Raw genomic sequence first — 22027 nt, forward strand, 5'->3', positions numbered from 1 at the left:
AAGTAAGAAAAAATGAAGAAAATATATCTACATATAAAAAACATAGACAAATCTCAAAAACAATGTTAAGTGAAAAAAATCAAGTTGGACCAGATACAGTGGTATACACACAGAATCCCAACACTCTCAAGGCTGAGACAGGAGGATCACAAGTTGAAGTCCAGCCTCAGCAATTTAGAAAGACCTTGCCTCCAAATCAAATTTAAAAAGAACTGGGGACCTAGCTCGGTGTAGAGAGCCTCTGGGTTCAATCCCAATACGTGGGGGGAGGGGAAGAAAGGGGAGAAAAGAAAATAGAAAAAAAATCAATTTTGAAAAAGTTATTGACCCTTTATAAACTTTTCAAAATTGTAAACATTGTATATTTATGGATATGTACATTTGTGATCAGAATTTAAAAACATAAGTATTGTAAGGGTCTGGCGAAGCATCCCAGAAAGAGACCACCAAGAGACTGACTTATGCAAATGCAGAAGGGGATTTATTGAGGATCCAATTCAGTTTCCTGAGGCTCCAGGCTCACTCAAGAAGAGAGAGCAGCCCAGAGCCCAGAGCAGAGGCTAAGCAGTGCTTAAGTACACTTTTTGGGGAGGGCGGGGGCTTTGCATACATCAGAACAAGTCAGCATGAGGCATGGGAAAATTGAACAACTCTCATACATGATTAGCATATTCATTGTGGAGAACAGGTTGGCTGGGGTGATTGGTCACTCCTAAGCAGGGTACACATTCAAACTGATTGGTTTGGGCCCTGTATGCTTATGTGACAAACTGCACAGGGCCCTAGGCTAAATGGCCAGTAGGGCGTTGTCTTTACTATCTCAGGAATTTCAGGTTCTGGGTGTAGCAGAGGAACTTAACACTACCTGGTCTTTCACTTTTTAATTCAGGCTTTGCAGCTTAGAAACTTTACCCTTTCATTATGAATGATCTATATCAAAATCAGGACAATGGATACTTCTGAGAGGAAGTGTATAGGATCTGCAAGGGCTATTTTGGGGGCTTCTAATAAATTTTTAAAGTTGTATCTCATTAAAAAAAAAACTAACAGTGAATGGTGGCACATGCCTGAAGTCCCAACTACTTGGGAGACTGAGGTAGCAGGATCACTAGGTGTTGAGAGCCACAGCAGAAGGGGCCCCAGCAAACTTCAGACTGCCAGCTGATGATTGGCTCACAGTGGCCCCAGCAACATCTAGCTGATTGGCTCCTCTGCGGTGATGCTCATTGGGCTGTTTCCCTGCCCTTTCAGACCACGGAGCTGCTCATTGGGGGACTTCTTTGGCTCCGCCCATGCGACCCAGCCAATCGCCCTCAAGAGCGGGAGGATTGTGGGAGTGGGGGAGGCTTGTGTTGGTGTGAGAGGCTTGTGGGAAGCCGGTGGTGGTAGTTGGGCTCTGAGGGTTTTTCCTGAGGTGCTGTTTTGTTTGGCCTGTGTGATTCTAAAAATAAAGTTCGTTTCCTTTGACAAGTGGCTCCTGAATTGTGCCCAGCCAGACTGCAGCAACTAGGCAGTTTGACACCTGGAGCCCAACCTGGGAAACAGTAAGACCATATCAGGAAGGAAAGGGGAGGAGAGAAGAAGGGAGGGGTGAGAACAAGGAAAGAAGGTGAGGGAAGGGATATAAAGTCAATAAAGGCAGGGAGTTTGTTGCCAAGAACATTGTTTGGGTCATTATCAGGTATGAAATAAATATTTTCTAAGTAAATGAGTGCTTTTATTTTTATTTAAAAGGGGGAAAATGTTGTAAATATGGTATAATCAAATACGGAAGCTGAAAATTACGGAGAACTCTATCAATAATAATACAATAACTAAGACCCACTAAACACTCTCAGTGGCCAAGCATCTCCAAGCAATGGAACCACATACTTTGGGGGGGAGGGGGGTTACACACCAGCCTTCCACTCTTACTCCATAAACCCTTGCAGATCTATTTGTATCATGAGATCCTATACCCTAGTCACAACTGATCTGATTTGAAAATAACTGAGAAAAGCCCATCTGTTAGTCATGGGAAACATTCTTTTTCTGATGATTGGCTCACAGCGGCCCCAGCAACATCTAGCTGATTGGCTCCTCTGCGGTGATGCTCATTGGGCTCTTTTCCTGCCCTTTCAGACCACGGAGCTGCTCATTGGGGGACTTCTTTGGCTCCTCCCATGCGACCCAGCCAATCGGCCTCAAGAGTGGGAGTGACATAGAGGCCAGAGAAATTTGAAGATGATTCATGCAAATGGCAGGACATTTTGAAGTTAAGGGAACAGCTGCTGAGGTCCCTGAAGCTGCTCCAATGCCTGCCCTTTTTGAATTTGTTGTTCAATATTTACCTGATATGATGACATAAGTTATTCCACTGTCCTTATAGTAAAATATACTCCCTGCATTGAAAAAGCTAATCAGTTAGGTTTCTTTTGTTTTGTTGATGATTCATTCTCTTCAAAAGAGTAAACAATTTCTCAATTGAGGAAACTTGACAAAGGTCGTCCTTCCCAGGCATTTATCCTTGTGACACCAAGCAGGGGTGTTACTGCTCCCATTTTACACAAGAAGAGAAAAGGGTTGATCAGGTCCAACATCTTTGCTAGAATCACGGAGTGGTGACTGTTGGTACAGGATTCCAACCCTGGCCTCGGTCACTCCAGAGAGAAACCTGAACTGCCACCTGTGACTGCTGGAAGGACAGCACTGGTTCTGTGGTTTAAATTAGCAAATGACACACTGGGGGGAAAAAAAGAGAAGGAAGATGACACAGTAATGGCAAGGGAATGGATTTCACTGTGTGGATAAGATCCAGTAAAAGCTCTTTATTCTTCCTTATCAAAGATGGTTGGCAGAGACAGATATGTAGCAACATAGAATGTCTGTATGATTAAAATGTTCTTTTTTTTTCCCATTAACTGAAAGGGTAAAGTTTCTAAGCGGGAAACCTTGAATTGAAATGTAAAAGATTAGGTACTATTAAGTTCCTCTGTTACACCCAGATTCCTGAGATAGTTAAGACAAGGCCCTACTGGCCATTCAGCCTAGGGCCCTGTGCAGTTTGTCACAGGGCCCGAACCAATCAGTTTGAATGTGTACCCAGTTTAGAAGTGACCAATCACCCCTGCCCAGCCTGTTCCCGCCAATGAATGGACTAATCATGTATCAGGGTTGTTGTTCAATTTTCCCGCGCCTCATGATGATTTGTTCTGATGTATGCAAAGCCCCCCGCCCTCTCCAAAAAGTGTACTTAAGCTCTGCTTGACCTCTACTCTGGGCTCTGGGCTGCTCTACCTTCTTGAGTGAGCATGGAGCCCCAGCGCGCTGGAACGGATCCCTAATAAATCCCCCTTGCCATTGCATGGAGCTAGTCTCGTGTGGTCTCTCCTTCTCCGACGCTTCGCCAGACCCTTACATTAACAAGGGGCAGTTTAAAGAGAAAGATGGGGATACATGTTTTTAGCAACATAAAAAGATCAATTTTTAAAAAATAAATATTCAGAGATGCATATAGTGGCTGTCACAAGGTTTGCAGTTAGGAAGGTATATTTCTTGTTATTCTTGAAAATTTCTTCTTGCTCTTGCATGTCTAGAGAAGCTTTGGTTTGACATAAATGAGGTTGTGAACACATATTTCCAAGGTGGTTACCTGGGGAGGGAATAGGAGATGGGCGTTGATGAATGAATAACTGATTTTAAGAGTGTGACCAATGAAAGGAAAAGCTTGTAATTAAAAAGGAAAATCTCCACCAATGTAATTCCACACCAGAAGACTGGAGGTTGTACTCCATGTATGCATAATATGTGTAAAAAAGTCTACTGTCATGTATAACTCAAAAGAACAAATAAAAAATTTGTTTTCTGAAAAAAATAAGGAAAAAGTCAGAAATTACCTTATAAAATATCATAGCTATAGCTGAAAGAAAATGTGGAATAGCTTATTTTTTTTCCAATGGAAGTTGAACTGTGTTTTTCAAAACTTTATAAAATAATGTGTCTTGAAAAACAAAGAAGTTTGAGCTCTGTTTCACATACATTAAATGCCACAATTTTGAAATGTCATCAAGGTTCACCTGAGGATTGGCCCTAGGTCTGCCAAACTCATGCTCTTGACCACTGAGTCACAATAATATTTTCTTAAATGGGGATTGAACCCAGGGGCACCTAACCTCTGACCCAGATCCCCAGCCTGTTTTCTTATTTTTTTATTTTGAGACAGGATCTCCCTAAGTTATTTAGTGTAAGGTCCTTGCTTAGCATCTGGATGACCATGTTTAAGTGACAGCGCCATTTTAAGAAAAATTTTGCTTTACCGCCCAAGGGCCTTTCTAAGAAAGGCTCACCACTCCCTCATACCAATCCCACCTTAACCGCCAGCATTAGGACCCACCCAGCTCTAATCCCTAAGCCTGCCCCATAACAGTCACAACCCCAAGCCTGTTTTACCTCTGTCCGATAGAGAGATGGCCTTTATTTGTCAGCTCTGACAAATAAACTCTCATGTGTATTTCAGCCTGGTCTTTGTCTTTCATTTCTCGATTACCCGACTCTTGTTCCTTGTTTTTCCTTCATTTTGTTGCCAAAACCCAGAATTCTGTTCCCTGGTGTGTCCCCTCCCCTCTTCGAGAATCACTGAGCATCCCAGGGCCCTGATCCAGATTCCATAGTGGGACCAGGCCCTCCATTCTGCCCAACACCTTCTCTGCACCTACCATGGGACATTTCAGATAAGACCCCTGAGTCCCGTTGACCTAAACAACCTAAGGGTCCTGGGAAGTGACTGTTGATCGTCTGACATTCCCAGCGTTACCATGTGGTGGCCCAGCCACAGCTTTCACAGCTATGGCTGATCCCTATTGTTGGCTAACTCTATAGGTGATCTTTTATTTGGGTCCTGGGTTTTGAAAAAAACCACTGAGGCTGAGTCCAGTGGCACCTGGCATTTTGCCAGAGGGAGTGGTTGAGAGGTGACACCAGGGAGCCATTGGGATGATGATAATTAAGTTAAGCTGTGTATAATTGCTGTGACTGGATGATGCTGGATTGGGGCAGGCTCTGTATTTAGTTGTATATGGACCTCTGCTGTCCTGCAATAGGGCAGCTCCGCTGCCTCCAGCACCCACTACTTTTGAGTTCTCACGGAGTTCCAGTTGAGTTCTTGTGGAGCCCGGTGGAGGGCGGAGAGTTCCCGGGGGAGAGTGCGTGGAGTGCCAGTGAGAGTTCAGGCAATAAAGTAGTTCCTGTTTGAACCTACAAGTGCCTCATGTCGGCTCGGTTATTTGTGCCCAGTCAGACTGTGGCACAGGATTAGGGAACAGCAATTTTCTTCAGCTCCTTCCAGACCTATGTCAGGACTGACATTGAAATGTAAGTGGAAGAAGCCTCATACTATACCAATCCAAAAAGTAAATTGTATGGTCCTTTACTAATTACCATCCAGTCATTTTTTCTAGGACATTTTCTTCTTTTTTTAATATTTGTTTTTTAGGTGTAGTTGGACACATGCCTTTATTTTATTTACTTATTTTTATGTGGTGCTGAGGATTGAACCCAGGACCTCGAATGTGCTAGGTGAGCGCTCTACTACTGAGCCACAGCCCCAGCTCCTCTTTTTTTTTTTCTTAAATTCCATATTTTTTGAGCTCATAAATTTGGTCCTACAAACCCAGGTTAATGTTTTTCTGATCAGTCCTATTTTTTTTCAACTATGGAGTTTTTAAACTTCTGTAACATTGCAATGGAGATTCTACATGCGAAATGTACAAGGCCTTTACTTTTGTATGTGTGCACACTGTGCATTGTGTTGTCTGTCCATATGTGTGTGTGTCCATATGTCATGTACATGATATCAAAATTGGCAGATTGAAAATGAGCACTCATAAATTTAAAAAATGGATCCAAATACCTTTAATTCACGTGAATTAAAAGGGTTCAATTTAAATTGGGTAAATAGATGAAAGTAAAGATGTCTTTAAACTTAACTCACAAGTCTCTCTAGGTGGTCAAAGAACTAATAAAATGTTGATATCTATAAAATGTCTAATATCCATTGTATCTAGGACTTTTCTTCAACATGGAAGAAATGGCTAATACTGTTCAATACACTTGTCTGATATCTTGATAAAAATAAGTAAAATCGATTTGACATGGGATTACTCATAAATGTGTTTGTTAGACATCTGATTAACTCATAAGGTTAAAAGGTCAACTGTTAAATATACCATCAAGTACTCTTAACTCCTTGAATTCCATTGGGTAACATTATTGATGTTTTCATAGATTGGTAAATTTTAAAAAAGTGGGGGGTAAAGTTGCTTTGTCATCACTGGAAAAAGGTTACTAAAAATTTAAACTCTCAATAGGTACAATTCTATATATAATTCTATATACAAAGGTTTATAGAAGATTTCTATATACAAAGGCCCCAAAGTTTGAACTGTTCCAATTAAGAGTACTGTAAATATCATAAAGTATTTCTTTTTTTTAATATTTATTTTTTAGTATTTGGTGGACACAACATCTTTATTTGTATGTGGTGCTGAGGATCGAACCCAGGCCGCCCGCATGCCAGGCGAGCTCGCTACCGCTTGAGCCACATCCCCAGGCCAAGTATTTCTTTCTATTAAAATAAAATAATTTATCTTAATTTATAATTTACAAGGATTGTTTCAGAATGTGAACAGAAAAGAGGGTTAACAGATGGGAAAGAGAAATTAGAAGGTTCTAGGTATGAAAACCATATTAAATAGAAGAAAAAGAAAGTGTTTCTAGATAAGAAAGTCTTTATGTGATGAAGTAAATAAGAGGGTTTAAGTGATAAAGAGGTCTATGTAAGTTGTTATACATATATATGAAACAATCAGTCAAAGCTATTTAAGTTTTTTATCTAAGGTCAAGTGTTAATGTACTGATATAAACCAAAGCTTAATCTATGTGTTAAAAGGACAAGGATTTATTAAAACATTAATTTACCCATAACTCCAAACTAAAGCTGTATGGTAATTTTACGCTTATAAAGATAAATTTTATTGGACATTTATTTATATCATTTAATGTTCTATAACTGTGTCATCAATAACATATATAAAGTTTTATATTATTTTTTACATGGGGGTACAATTTAAGTTAATGAAAGCCTAATCTATGTAAAGGTTAATATTATAAAATACAGGGCTGAGGATGTGGCTCAAGCAGTAGCGCACTCACCTGGCATGCGTGTGGCCCAGGTTCGATCCTCAGCACCACATACAAACAAAGATGTTGTGTCTGCTGAAAACTAAAAAATAAATAATAAAAAATTCTCTCTCTTTAAAAAAAAATTTAAAAAAATATTATAAAATACAAAAGTATTTTGCTATTTTTCCACAAAAAGATTAAAAGTTCTCAGCCTTCTTTAAACTCATGTTTTAAATATAATATCATATTGTATTAGCTAATATTCATGTGAACTCAAACAGCAATATATGTAAACTTTGTAAAATGATACTTAAGAAGCAAAGATTAGCTTTAGAACTTGAACACTTTACCTAAGATTTATAAAGAGCTCTGCCTTACCTGAGATAAAGCTCTGTCTCCCACCTTAAACTACATGTCAGAAGGACTCCAAAGTAGGCCAGACTTCAGTTCACTTAACATTATGTTTAAAAAATTGATTTTTGTTGTTAAGATTACTAGAATCTCAAACAGGGGATATAATATATAACTCAGCCAAAATTCAAGATAGCTATTACACAAACTAAATACGTTTTTACTCTTGTTAATTTTATATTGTATTTTCCTTATAAACTATCTAAATGTTGCCTGTTAATGTTTTGCAGAGGTATTGCTTTAAGAACACACAACCTGGGGCTGGGGTTGTGGTTCAGTGGTAGAGCTCTTACCTGGTGATAGACCCAGCCTGATTTTGTCTTAAAATTGGGAGCCATCTCGCCACAAAGCCATGAAAAGATAATTTCAGCTTTACTATAAATTACTGCAAATTCTGAATTTGCTTGGAATGCCTGCCCATGCCTTGAACTCACCCATGCCTGGCTCTCTGACCAGACAGCAGCCCTCTCTGAAACTTTAGTGACTCCTCATAAATCTTGGCCTTCCCTGGCCAGATAATGACCCTCTCTGAGGCTCTAATGGTCCTCGTAAATTCTGATGTGGGGCCAGCAAAAATGTGAGCTAGCCTTTGTGTTATGCTCCTCAGAGTTTTGTTATCTGTAACCCCCCTCTTTGTGTAACTTTCTGGGCTATAAAGCTGGGCTGCAAGAAAGTTGCAGGGCTGTCTTGTTCCTGTGGTTTTTGGTGGGAGAGGCAGCCTGGCCGGTCGAAATAATAAGCTTGCTTTAATTTGATTTTAATTGGAGTCAGTGGTCTTTTCTTGCATCCTGGTCTAACACCTGGCACGTGCAAGGCCCTGGGTTCAGCACCACATTTAAATAAAATAAAGTTATTGTGTATAACTACAACTAAAAATTAGAAGAAGAAGAAGAAGAACATACAACTTGGGTTAATTTAAGATAAAAAAGCCTCACCTACAGGACAGATAGGATAATACAGACCTCAATTAATAAAAGGGGTAAATGACTTGTAAGGTTATAGACTAAAGTTAAAGCCTAATATTCCTAATTTAAGATTAGTGAGACTGATTTGAGAGATGTTTAAGAACAAGACTTAAAAATTAAAGTTAAATTAAAAGAGCCAAGGAAACAAATATTTGGCTCTTGCCCTCGAGTCAGTCTGAATCCAGGGAACTTCTCTAAAGAGCTTTGGAACTCTGGGCCACATAACCTCCCAATCAGTGAGATTAATGAGGCCCCTGGAGAAACAGAAAGCCAATCAGTGCACTTGCTATGAAGAGGAGAGTCATTGGAGAAGGGAGACATCCCCGATGCTTCCAAGGGAAGCCACATGGTCAGCAAGACCCGGACTCTTCCTAGCACAAATGGCACTAGCAGAACTAAGAAGCTACTCTCAAGTTTCCCAGGAGTGACCCCCCTGGGAACAATAGATAGAAACAAAGTCAATTTGACCAGCTTGATCTTAAACACCTAGCAAAAGCAGTTAAACCAAAACACAGCCATTCCTGGGCTTGAAAGATAGAGAGAGAGAGAGAGAGAGAGAGAGAGAGAAATAATAGAACTTAAAATATACACTTGTGTTAGCCCCCTAGATTTTGTAAGACTGGAGGCTACAAAAGAGAAATTCTTAGACAAGAATGCCTCAAAAGGATCAAAAATCTCAAACAGGGAAATAATATATAAGGGTCAAAGCCAGAAGTTTTTAGTTAATTTAAAGCCTACAGACATTTAAATTTAAATATAGTATTGATACCCCTGATAACTCTGGCTATGTTAAAGATCTATATTCTCAAGTAAAGGCCTTGTCCTCTTCAACCTTTTTACTGGGACGACTTCTCAGCCCTCACACCTCCTGGCAAGAGATTTTTGGCTTCTCTCATTTAATAGTAGGTCTTCTAGGCCTAAATAGCCCATTGGTAAGCCCCTACTCATATGAGCCCTCAACACAAGTGGGCTATTCAATTTGTTTCCCTACTAGCCTGGGGTTATAGCAGGCCTAGCCATAGAAATAAATAACCACATTTATTACCTATTTTCATCAACTCTCCAATCAGTTGATAGGGGCTATCCAACAAGTAGCTGAGTCTATACTAACCCTCCAGAATCAACTGGACTCCTTACCTCTGTGGTCCTACAAAACCGCCATGGACTGGACCTATTAAGAGCAGAGAAAGGCGGACTTTTGTAAGATCAGATGAGGCGGGCAGGGACCAAAGGAGGCAGATTTAAAAAGGCCACCTAAGGAGGCTTTATTTGAGTTATCACTCCCGGACAGAACTGGATCAGACCTACAGAGTACACCAGAGAAGGGTCTGAGAAGAAACCAGTGGAAGCTTATGGGGCTTGCAGCAGGAAGGGAAGGGCTTGGGACAGGAAAAGTGTTTTTAGAGTCCTTTGTCCCTTTGGAGTTGGTCAGAGGAGTTGGCTGAATGCCAGGATTGGCCAGGGGTCCTGTTGATTGACAGGTGTTAGTCGGGAGATCCCGCTGATTGACAGGCATTTCTGTCGGTGCCTAATTGGGTGCCTGATTGATGTTTCTTTTTCAAGGGCTGCTTTGTTCTAGGTCACTGCCACCAACCTAACAACTTTGTCTATACCTACAGGAGAAATGCTGTTTTTATGTCAATCAATCTGATATAGTCAAAGACAAGATAAAACAACTCCAACAGGACCTTATGCAAACTAACTACGTTTTTTGCTCTTGTTACTTTTATTTTGTATTTGCCTTATAAACTGTCTGAATGTTGCCTGTTAATGTTTTGTTCGCCACTCCCTCATTGGAAACAACAGCTCTCCTTTGTGGGAGGATGGCAGCCAAGTAACCCCCTTCTCCACTTCCTTTCCTGACCTCTCTCCTTGCCATAGGCCTTTTGCTAATGCTTGCCCCCTGCGTCATTAGATTTTTTTCAAGACAAGATTCAAAGGATCTCTAACCAAACTATGAACCAGTTTTTGTTACAGGACGCTGAAGATTGCAGGCTCAGGATGCTGCTCTCTTTCTCTCCTTTCTTCCCCTTCGGGCAGTCCCCCAATAAAATCTCTTCGTTGAATTTCTGTCTCTGGTGGGTCACTCACGTTTCACAACCCCTCACCAAAATTGTGCTGTCCAGAGTCAGCATCGCCGGGGACCTCCTGACCATCACCATTGCCTCAATGATATACTGCCCTCCTAACAAGGGTCCAGACACCACCCCTTCCCAGGAGGAAGAAGCTACAAAAGATTGATCTATACCCCTGTCCCTTAAGGGGCCCCATAACAAAAAAGGGGGAAATGCAAAGTCCTTGCTTAGCATCTGGATGGCCATCTTAAGTGACAGCTGCCATTTTAAGAAAAATTACACTTTCCGCTCCAAGGGCCTTTCTGAGAAAGATTCACCACTCCTCATATCCACCCTGACCTGCCCGGCTCTAATCCCTGAGCCTGCCCCATAAAAGTCCAGAACCCTGCCAGGGTCCTGCCCCAGCGGGGTCCAGGGGGTCCTGAAGGATGAGTGTTGTTGATGCAAGGGATGAGAAGAGAAGTCCTTCCATTGGAGCAATCTCCAGAGAGAGAACTGTCAGCTGCTTTCTCTCTGTCTCCTTTTATTCTTTTTTTTCCTCATCATTATGGGTACAGAATCATTAATAAAATGTGTCACCAATTTACAATTTCCAGATTTTCCCAGGATTTGACATTTCCTTATTTAACAGATGCCAAACTACGTATCCAGACTCTCTCTCCTAACCTGTCATTAACCTTTAAAGTTTAAAACACACCTGTACTTAAGATCCCATCTAAAAGTCCCCTATAACAATCTTACAATATATTCTAAAAGCATCTAAAAAATGCCAACATTTGTTCTCATAAAACTGGTTGAGCTGCTTTCTCAGAGAATTTCCTTTTTCCTTCGTCAAAGTACACCAATGCCTTACTAATCTTTAACTAAAGGGCAGGCTCTGCATGTCAATCCCCCTGCCGCTAACATTAACTATGCTTATCATAAATCCCTGTGTAAAGTAAAGGAGGGTCTATTAGAAGGAAAATATATTTTTAATAACCTTTTCTCCCCTGGATAAATACCATAACCTATCCTTAATTAAATAGGCTACATATGGTGGGCTTCGTGCGATAGGCATGATAACTATCTGCTTAGGCTTGAAAGACTGAAGACATGAACTTGGATTCTTAGTTGATATAATCAATTGTGGTGCCTAGAGTTCTTGTAACATTTCCCAGAATGATTGTTGATATTTTTCTGTTTTGTTCTCAATGTCCTGAGAAATAATAAAACAGCCTTTAAGTCATGAACCACCTGTTATATTCTTGGCCATCTAGAATTTAAAGTATACTCATGCCTTCTGTTAGGCTGAGTATAAAATAAAAAGTCCCAATTACATAAAAAAGAGTCTCATGGGGCTGGGGATGTGGCTCAAGTGGTAGCATGCTCGCCTGGCATGCGTGCGGCCCGGGTTTGATCCTCAGCACCACATACCAACAAAGATGTTGTGTCTGCCGAGAACTAAAATAAATAAATAAATAAATTCTCTCTTTCTCTCTCTCTCTCTCTCTCTCTCTCTCTCTCTCTCTCTCTCCCTCCCTCCCTCCCTCCCTCCCTCTCCTCTCTCTTAAAAAAAAAAAACAAAAAAAAAAACAAGAGTCTCATGGTTTTGGTTTCCCACAAGTGCAGCCTTGCCAAACACTTGCTCTCCTCACTATGACCTTGTCAAGACAGTGGGAGGTGGAATGCCTTCAACAGAACCCCAAGCCTGTTTTGCCTCTCTCTCCTATAGAGAGATGGCCTTTGTTTGTCAGCTCTTTTTTTTTTTTAAAGAGAGAGTGAGAGAGAGAGAGAGAGAGAGAGAGAGAGAGAGAGAGAGAGAGAGAGAGAGAGAATTTTTAATATTTATTTTTTTTTAGTTCTCGGCAGACACAACATCTTTGTCTGTATGTGGTGCTGAGGATTGAACCCGGGCCGCACGCATGCCAGGCGAGCGAGCTACCGCTTGAGCCACACCCCCAGCCCCTGTTTGTCAGCTCTGACAAATAAACGCATGTGTATCTCTGCCTGGTCTCTGTCATTTCTCCCTTACTCAATTCTTATTCCTTGCTTTCCCTTCACTTAGGCCCTCCCTAGGTGCCAAGACTGGCTTTGAACTTGGGATCCCCCTGACTCAGTCTCCTGAGCCATTGGGATTACAGGCATATGCCCCATGTGCTGGCACAAATAATTACAAATGTTGACTTTTTTTTTTTTTTTTTTAGTTGTAGATGGACAGCTCGTCTTTATTTTATTTGTTTATTTTTATGTGGTGCTAAGGATTGAACCCAGTGCCTTATACGTGCCAGGCAAGCACTCTGCCACTAGGCTACAGCCCCAACCCCAAATATTGACTTTTTGAAAAGAGAACAGTCTTACTTTATTGCCCAGATTGGCCTTGAACTCCTGGGGTCATGTGACCTTCCTGGAACTAGCTGGAACTACAGGTGTACCACACATTCCCAGCTTTGTTACTTTGGTAATAATTAAACAAATATTTAAGCAATAAGTTTAATAAACTTAATTTTTGTGGTACTGACGGTTGAACACAGGCTGAGTGTAATCCCAGGGACTCAGGAGGCTGAGGCAGGAGGACCACATTTTTGAGACTAGCCTCAGCAACTAAGCAGATCTCTAAGCAACTTAGCTGAGACCCTGTCTCAAAATAAAAAATAAAAGGGCTGGGATATGGCTCAGTGGTAAATCATCCATGAATTCAATTCTCAGTTTAGAAAAAAATTCAAAAATATGTCAAGAGCATTGTAATGTTTTGAGCAACCAATAAAAAAAAATTAAAAATCGAGTGCTTTATAAAAGGAGAGAAACAACTTTTGTAAAAAGCACAGAGTTCTTATTTCCCTGAGAGCAATAATAGTTTAGGAAGTAATAAATTGATATTTTGAAATTAATTATCTAGGCATAAGACTTGTATCATTTTCTTCCTACCTGTGGTTTTAATCTAGGGGCAATTTTGCACATCTAGGGAGGTGCTACTGACATCTAGTGGACACAGGCAAGGGAAACTTCTTCCAATGCATGGGACAGCTCCTAAAATGAAGAATTATCTTGCCCCAAATGCCAATGGTGACAAGGCCAATGTTAGGATGGCCTTAGCCCTGAGCCTAAACCACTGCATTTTAAAAACTCTAGTTTGAAACCTGTAGTCTCACCAGGCAAGCCCTCCAGTATGACCTTAAACAAGTTATTTCCCCTCACCCTGATAAACAGAGTAAAGCCCCTGGCAGGCTTGTCTTTGGCTGATGAGAGGGAAAGGCAAGAAGATCAGGGTGGAGACCACCAGACCAGATGTTTCTGACCTCAGGGTAAATGATGTCACTGAGAAATCGGTGATAGGTGGTAAGGATTGAAAGGGGGGGTCAAAAGCACCAAAATTTAGTATAAATAATAGAGCTAATGAGCAGATTCAGCCAGCTGAAACTAGGATGCACTCGAGCTGGAGAGCCTGATGAGGACCTGACATCCCAGAACTTGTGATCATTTCCTGAGCCTCTGCATGATCCTCACAGCTCTCAAACTCTACCGCCTTGTCTGACCTTGGTGAGAACTGCAACTTCTCCCTACAATCCTCTCCTCAACCGGGCATCCACTCCACGCCAGGAAAAGCCTGCCTTGGTTCCGGACCTGGTCACTGTGGTCTGAGTGAGTGTGCATCTGCTGGACCTAAAGCCTAAGACTTAAGACTTTTGAACTTAACATGCAGAGGAAATGTCTGGCATTAGCCATGATTAAGTGTGTTTTGCAGTGGCTTAGAATTAATCTAGAATTGTTTGCTGTGAATTGATTAATGTCTATTGCAGTGCCTAGCATTAAGGATTGTCATTTTCTTGATTAAGAACCTATAGAGTAAATTTGTATTGAGTAATTTGAGTGAATAAAGCATTGAAAGTGGCCGAAGCACTTGGACATTCTTTATTTGTCCCCTCGACTGCATAAGTCGCAATTTTGCCCCCTTGCGGGCAGCCAAGAAAGCCTGTGTTAGCCTAGTAAATCCAGCACACGGGGGAAAATTGAGAAGCCTAATGGAAACAACTCATGCTTCTACCTCTGCTGATTCTTTCTAAAGGAGTGGCTCTGTTTTAAATGAATTTTAACAAATTGAGATGAGACTGCTAAGGCACTTATGTATTCAGATGAGGGGTGGGGATGCTCTGGGACACTCCAGGAAGATGTGGCAAAAAGAACCAAGGCAAGGGCTGGGGATGTGGCTCAAGCGGTAGCGTGCTCGCCTGGCATGCGTGCGGCCCGGGTTCGATCCTCAGCACCACATACCAACAAAGATGTTGTGTCCGCCGAGAACTAAAAAATAAATATTAAAAATTCTCTCTCTCCTCTCTCACTCTCTCTTTAAAAAAAAAAAAAAAGAACTCCTATTTAAAAAAAAAAAAAAAAGAACCGAGGCAAGATCTCAACCCTAGAAAACTAACTCTGAAAGCAACTTGGGGGTCAGGACAGCACCTCCTCCCACACACCATCTCTGCCCCCTTATCTGTTATCTGATTTCCTCATTTTCCCAGTGTCTGGCATTTGCTCTTGGAAAATCCTATGTATTTATTTAGTACTCGTGATTGAACCCAAGGGATGCTCTCTCTGAGCTACATACCCAGTACTTTTATTTAATTAATTAATTTATTTTGGTATCTGGGATTGAACCCAGGGATGCTTTTACTGCTGAGCCACATCCCCAGCCCTTTTATATATTGTTTTTAGAGTCAGGGTCTCACTGAGTTGCTTAGGACCTTCACTAAGTTACTGAGACTGGCTTTTAAACTCTCCAGCCTCCTGCCTCAGCCTCCAGAGGGGCTGGGGTTTACAAGCATGTACCATCATGCCCGGCCTTGTTTTTTATTTTGAGACAGGATCTTGCTAAATTGCTCAATCGAGCCTTGAACTAGGATCCTCCTGCTTTAACCTCCTGGGAGAGGAATTATGGGTGTTCACCACCACACTTATCCTCCTAATCTCCTAATCTTTGAAGAATATTTTCACTGGATACGGAATTCTAAATTGATGATAGTTTTTTCAGCACTTTCTAGATGTATAAGCATACCTCAGTAATTTGCAAGTTTGGTTTTAGACCACTACAACAAAGTGAATACTGCAATAGAGTGAGTCACACACAGTTTTTGGGTTTTCCCAAAGTTTTAGTCAGCGACTAAAGGATCTAATTAGAACAATTTTAGTGGAGGAAAAGTTTATTTCAGTTTCAGAGGTCTTAATCCATAGGCTGCAGGTTCCATTCCTCAAGGCTCAAGGTGAGGCAGGACTACTTGGAGGAAGAGTTTGGCAGAGGGAACTGGCTCTTGTGATGAGCCAGAAGGAGAGAGATCTTCATTGGCCAGATACAAATACATACCCCCAAGCCACAGCCCAACTCCCACCTCCTCCAGCCACACCCTACCACTTCTGTTACCACTCAGTTAATCCCTGTCAGGGTATGAATTCATTAATTAGGTTAAGGCTATCACCCAATCTTTTCTCCTGCAAACCTTCTTGCGTTGTCTCAAATGTGAGCTTCTGGGGGACATCACATCTAAACCATGTAAAACTTATGTTTAGACTGTAGTCTGTTAAGTGTGAACTAGCATTATGTCTAAAATAGGCACATGCCTTAGTTAGAAATACTTTATTGCTATAAAATGCTAATGATCTGAGTTTTCAGCAAGCTGTAGTCTTTTTTGTTGGTGGTGGTCTTGCCCCAATGTTTTTACTGGCTCATGATCAGGTGGTGGTTGCTGAAGGCTGGGGTGGCTGTGGCAATTTCTTAAAATAAGACAACATTGAAGTTGACCTCATTGATTGACTTTTCCTTTCATGAAAGATTTCTCGGTAGCACACGATGCTATTTGATAGCATTTTCCCCGCAGTACAACTGCTTGAAAAATTGGAGTCAGTCCTTTCAAACTGTTGGTGCTTATCAACCGAGTTTATGTAATACTCCAAGTCCTTTGCTGTCATTTCAACAACCTTTACAGCATCTTCACTGGATTCCATTTCAAGAAACCACTTTCTGCCATGTGTGATGGCACATCCTTGTCATCCCTGTGACCCAGGAGGCAGGGACAGGAGGATCACAAGTTCAAGGCCAACCTCAGAAACCTGGTAATGTTTCAAACTAAAAATATAAAAAAGGGTTGGGTATGTACTCAGTGGTTAAGCACCGGATACCAAAAAAAAAAAAAAAAAAAAAAAAGCAAAAGCAAAAGCAAAAGCAAAACAAACCACTTTACCACTTTCCTTACTCATAAGAAGCAACTCTTCATCTATTAATTTTTTATCATGAGATTGCGGCAATTCACTCACAACTTCTCACTATTTACATCAAATCTGTAATTTCTTTGTGCAGTGAAGCCCCAAACTCTTTGAAGTCATCTATGAAGGTTGAAATCAACTTTTTCCATATTCTCGTTCAAGTTTATATTTTGACCTCCTCCCATGAAACAGGAATGTTCTTAGTGACAGCTAGAATGGCAAGTCCTTCCTAGGAGGTTTCCAACTTACTGTGACCAGATCCATCAGAGGAATTCCTATGAAGTGTATTTCTTAAATAAGGCTTGAAAGTTGAAATTACTCCTTGATCCATGGACTGCAGAATGGATGTTGTGTTAGCAGGCATGAAAATGTTAATTCAATTTTACATCTCCATCTGATCTCTCTGGTGGCCAGGTGCACTATAAGTGACCAGTAATTGTTTTGGAAAGAATCTTTTTTTTCTGAGCAGTAGTTGTCAACAATGGACTTAAAATATTTATATATTTATTTTACAGAATGAAGTTAGTAGTTTGTTCCACCTAACAGCATCTACACAATTTTGAAGCATAGCAATTTGTATAGCTGTCCCTTGGTGTTTGTGGAGCAATCCTCTTGACTCTTCCTTCAAAATACATCCAGAGGGTTGGGGCTGTAGCTCAGTGTTGGAGCACTTGCCTAGCAAGCATGAGGCCCTGGGTTCCATCCCCAGTACCACCCAAAATGAAAATTTTAAAAATCCAAAATCTGTACCCATTGATGGATGGATAAACAAAGTGTAATCTATGCATACAATGAAATATCACCCCCTCACAAACAGGAAGGACATTTGGACATATCCTATCACATGGGTGATGCTTGAGTGAAGTAATGAAGCTAAGTGAAATAATCCTGTCACAAAAGGATAAATACTGTATGATTCTGTAATAGATACCTAATTAAAATAAATAAATTAAGAAAAATACCGCATGATTCCACTTCTATGAGACACTTGGAGCAGTTAAATTCACAGAGACGGAAGGTAGAATGGTGGCTGTCAGCGCCTGGGAGAGGGAGGCCTAACATAGTTAGTAAACCATGTTGTCAACTGATGCCTTGTCATCCAAGCTGTGTTGTTGATTCATGGAGCACAGGTATAGGGGAGTTAGTGTAATTCTTAAGCTCCTAGAACTGGCCTCTAACAAGAGAGTCAGCCTGTTTTTTGAAGCTTTGAACCAGGCAACATCTTCTCCCTTCCAGGTAGGAAAGTCCTTGCTGGCATTTTTCCCAGTAGCAGATTGTTTCATTTACATGGAAAAACCTGTTAGCGCAGCCTCCCTCATCAGGCACCTCAGTGAGGGCTTCTCCACAACTTGCTGCAGTTCTACCCCAGGACAGGTTGCTTTGCCCTGTGCTTTTTAATTTTGGCGCCAGCTCCTTTGCTAACACCAGCCAGCTCTTTTCCTAAGGAACCAACCTCCGCTAGCTTTTTTTCTTCTGCAGCTCCCTTACCACTCTCTCGGCCTTCATGGAACTGAATTCAGGGACTTAAGGCCTTGCTCTGGATTAGCATTTAGCTTAAAGAAATGTTGTGGTTCCTTTGATCTTCTAATCAGATCACTAAAATGTTCTCGGTATCAGCCATAAGGCTCTTTTGCTTTCTCTATGGGCTCGCTGGAGTAGCACTTCTAACCTACTTTCAAGAACTTTTCCTTTCAATTCATAATTTCGCTGCTTGGTTCAAGAGGTCTGGCTTTGGCCTGTCCTAGCTTCTGACATGCCTTCCTCACTAATCTTAATCATTTCTCGTTTTTTTGATTTAAACTAGTGAACAATGACTCTTTCTTTTACCTGAACACTTACCACATGGGTGAGGTGTCCAGCTGGGGTCCAGGTGCTTGGCTTCCAGAGTAAACAACTGAGCAAGACACTAGAAGTAACAAGCAAAGCCAGATTTACTGAAAGTGAAAGTAACAGGCAGTGTGTGGGCGGGTGGGGGTGAGGGCATGGAGCTCTAGGCTCTGGCCTCCTAACAACTCTCTTCTTTTATATGTCTTGATCCTCTCCCGATGGACCTGATTATATACCTTGCCGTGCTCGTTCCCAGTGATTATTTACTTATTTTTGGTACTGGGTATTGAACCAAGGGGTGCTTAACCACTGAGTCACATCCCCAAACCTTTTAATTTTTTATTTTGAGACAAGGCCTTCCTAAGTTGCTGAGACTGGCCTCAAACTTGCTGGGATCACAGGCGAGCGCCACCGCACCCTGCTGGTTATTTTATTTTTGCCTAATTAAAACACAGTTTCCATTGGTTACTTGATTTTGCCTGGTTGGAACCTGTGGCAGGAGTTGCCATTGGACAAGCCCTCAGTGGCTGGGAGTTTTCATGGGAATGGGCTCACCTAAACAGAGCATGACTCATCTCCCTGTTTTGCACTCCAGCTGGTATTTTTCTTGTATCCTGCCTCCACCATCTTGATGTCCCTAAACTACTTCATTTAGAGACCACTGTAGGTTATTAATTGGCTTAATTTCAATATTTTTGTGTCTTGGGGAATAAGTAGGCCCAGGAAGAGGGGCCAACCAGTGAGGCAGTCAGAACATGCAACACCTATTGATTAAATCCACTGCCTTATATGGGCAGGTCGTGGTGCCCCTCAAAACAATTACATAAACATCAAAGATCACTGATCACAGATCATGATAACAGGTAAAATAATAATGAGAAAGTTGGAAATATTTTGAGTATCGCCAAAATGTGATACAGAGACATAAAGCAAGAATTTGTTGGCAAAATGGTTTCAATAGATTGGCCTATACCAGGCTTGCCACAAAACTTCAATTTGTAAAAACACAATGTCAAGTGCAATAAATTGTGAAGTACCACAAAGTGAGGTATGCCTATAAACCACATAGCACATTGTCTGGAGATATATATATATCTCCTTATACATATAATACCATATGCATAAAACATACACACACACACACACACCAGGGATTGAACCCAGGTTCATTTAACCACTGAGTCACATGCCCATCTTCCCTTTTTTAAAGTAAAACATTTAATTTAAAAATTTTGACACTATAATATATAAAGTAGCACTAGTTACTCTATAGTTTCCAGGTTTGCTTTTCTTTCTTTCTTTCTTTCTTTCTTTCTTTCTTTCTTTCTTTCTTTCTTTCTTTCTTTCTTTCTTTCTTTCTCCTTCCTTCCTTCCTTCCTTCCTTCCTTCCTTCCTTCCTTCCTTCCTTTCTTTCTTTCTTTCTTTCTTTCCCTCCTCCTCCTCCTCCTCTTCTTCTGCTTCTCCTCCTCCTCCTCCTCCTCCTCCTCCTCCTCCTCCTCCTCCTCCTCCTTCTTCTTTTTCTTCTTCTTCTTCCTGTAAATTGTACTGGGGTTAAAACTTGTATCTTCACCCTTGAAAACATCTACACTCCATCACAGTGATGTATGGTCAGACTTAACAGCCCCAATTGTTAAACACTTGGATCAAGTCATAACCAGTTTTATAGCAAAAAGGACTCTGTACACATTTGTCAATTCTAGTACCTTAATAGCTACCGAACAACTTATTAGTATACAGAAACATGCATCACGAGAAGCAAGAAGTATCGCCCATCTCATCTCCATATTTCCAACAAATCACTCCTGAGCAAGTGCTCACATCACTGAGGTCTGTGAGCGTCACTTTTGGCATTCACCTGAGTGAAGGAGGGAATGAGTGAAGCACAAAATACAACATTTTATAAACAATTTCTTACAATAAAGTACAAATTAAAGCAAAGTACTTTACAGAATTTACTGCAAAACTCCATAAGCTCTCTCTCCTTCTATCTGGTGAGCCAACGGGGGTGTTTTTGGGCATGATGGTGACTCTAAGCGAGGACAGCACTCAGATTATTAGTATCTTCAAAGAAACCCACAGGTCCTCTTCACTGAAGGGTGCAAAAGGCTGCACTCTGAAACCTCAAGTCAGTTTTAAAATACTGGGTGATCTCTCTCACCATCTTTGGGGTGAGAAGCTTGGTGGATTCCGGTATCCTGGAATCTCCGAAAATGCCATGGTCCGGTCTTATAGTGATGAGGTTTCTGCATCCTGCCGGTAGGAGGAGCACTTTTCCTGGCAGCTGGTGTGGGGTGGTCTGCTTGGTTTGGGCCATAGTCTTTTTCGGGGGGAGAATTGTATTTTAATCAATGCTGAAGTCTTAAGCCACTGCTCAGACCTCCTCACCAAGCTGCACGCAATGAAGACCTCCAGCCGCTGAGCAAAAGAATGGTGCTACTCCAACCAAGGACCAAACTGCTCTGCCCTTCATCCCTTTTTATTTTTTATTTTGAGACAAGGTCTCCTTAGGTTGCTTAGGGTTCATTAAGTTGCTGAGGCTGGCCTTGAACCTAAGATTCTCCTGCCTCAGCCTCCTGAGTTGCTGGAATTACAGGCTTGCACCACCACAGACAGCATAGATGTTTAATAAATTATAGCTATTATTATAAGAAAGTAGTCATTGATTTCAAAATGAGTCAACTTGGAATAAGGCAAAGATTGTAAAATGCACAGTGAAGTCCTATAAAGTCGTACAATTAGTATGCACTAATAATTATAATTAAAATAAGTCCAACTTTTCATAAATAAATTTTAAAAAGAATTGTAAACCATCTATAGTTCAATTTCCTAATTAGGAAGTTTTGGACTATTGGGAAGAACTCTTTCAAAAAGTATCCATTGGCTAGGGAGGCTGAGGCAGGAGGATCAGGAGTTCAAAGCCAGCCTCAGCAAAAGGGAGATGCTAAGCAATTCAGTGAGACCCTGTCTTTAAATAAAATACAAAGTAGGTTTGGGGATGTGGCTCAGTGGTCGAGTGCCCCTAAGTTCAATCCCTGGTACCCCCTCACGCTAGAATAGTAGGAGTAGAATGTATTGAGAAGTGAATGGGAGAGAGGGGATCCAGTTCAATAATTATGAGAATCTTTTTTTTTTTTTTTTTTTTTTTAGATTGAGGAGACTTGCATATTTTGTATCTCCCGGGGAGAAAATGGATGGAAAAGCCTGAAGATAATGATGAGGAGATGGTTTAGAAAAGGATTCACAGCGAAAGAAGGGGGAAAGCCATTGAAGATATTGAATGGTTAGTACATGGAGGTAAAATCAAGCAAGCAAGCAGGCAGAGAGTCTTAGAGTCCATTTTTACCCATTCCCGATAAAAGCTGC

This window comes from Spermophilus citellus (genome assembly GCF_964194105.1).
Source record: "Spermophilus citellus genome assembly, chromosome: 12".
NCBI lineage: Eukaryota > Metazoa > Chordata > Mammalia > Rodentia > Sciuridae > Spermophilus > Spermophilus citellus.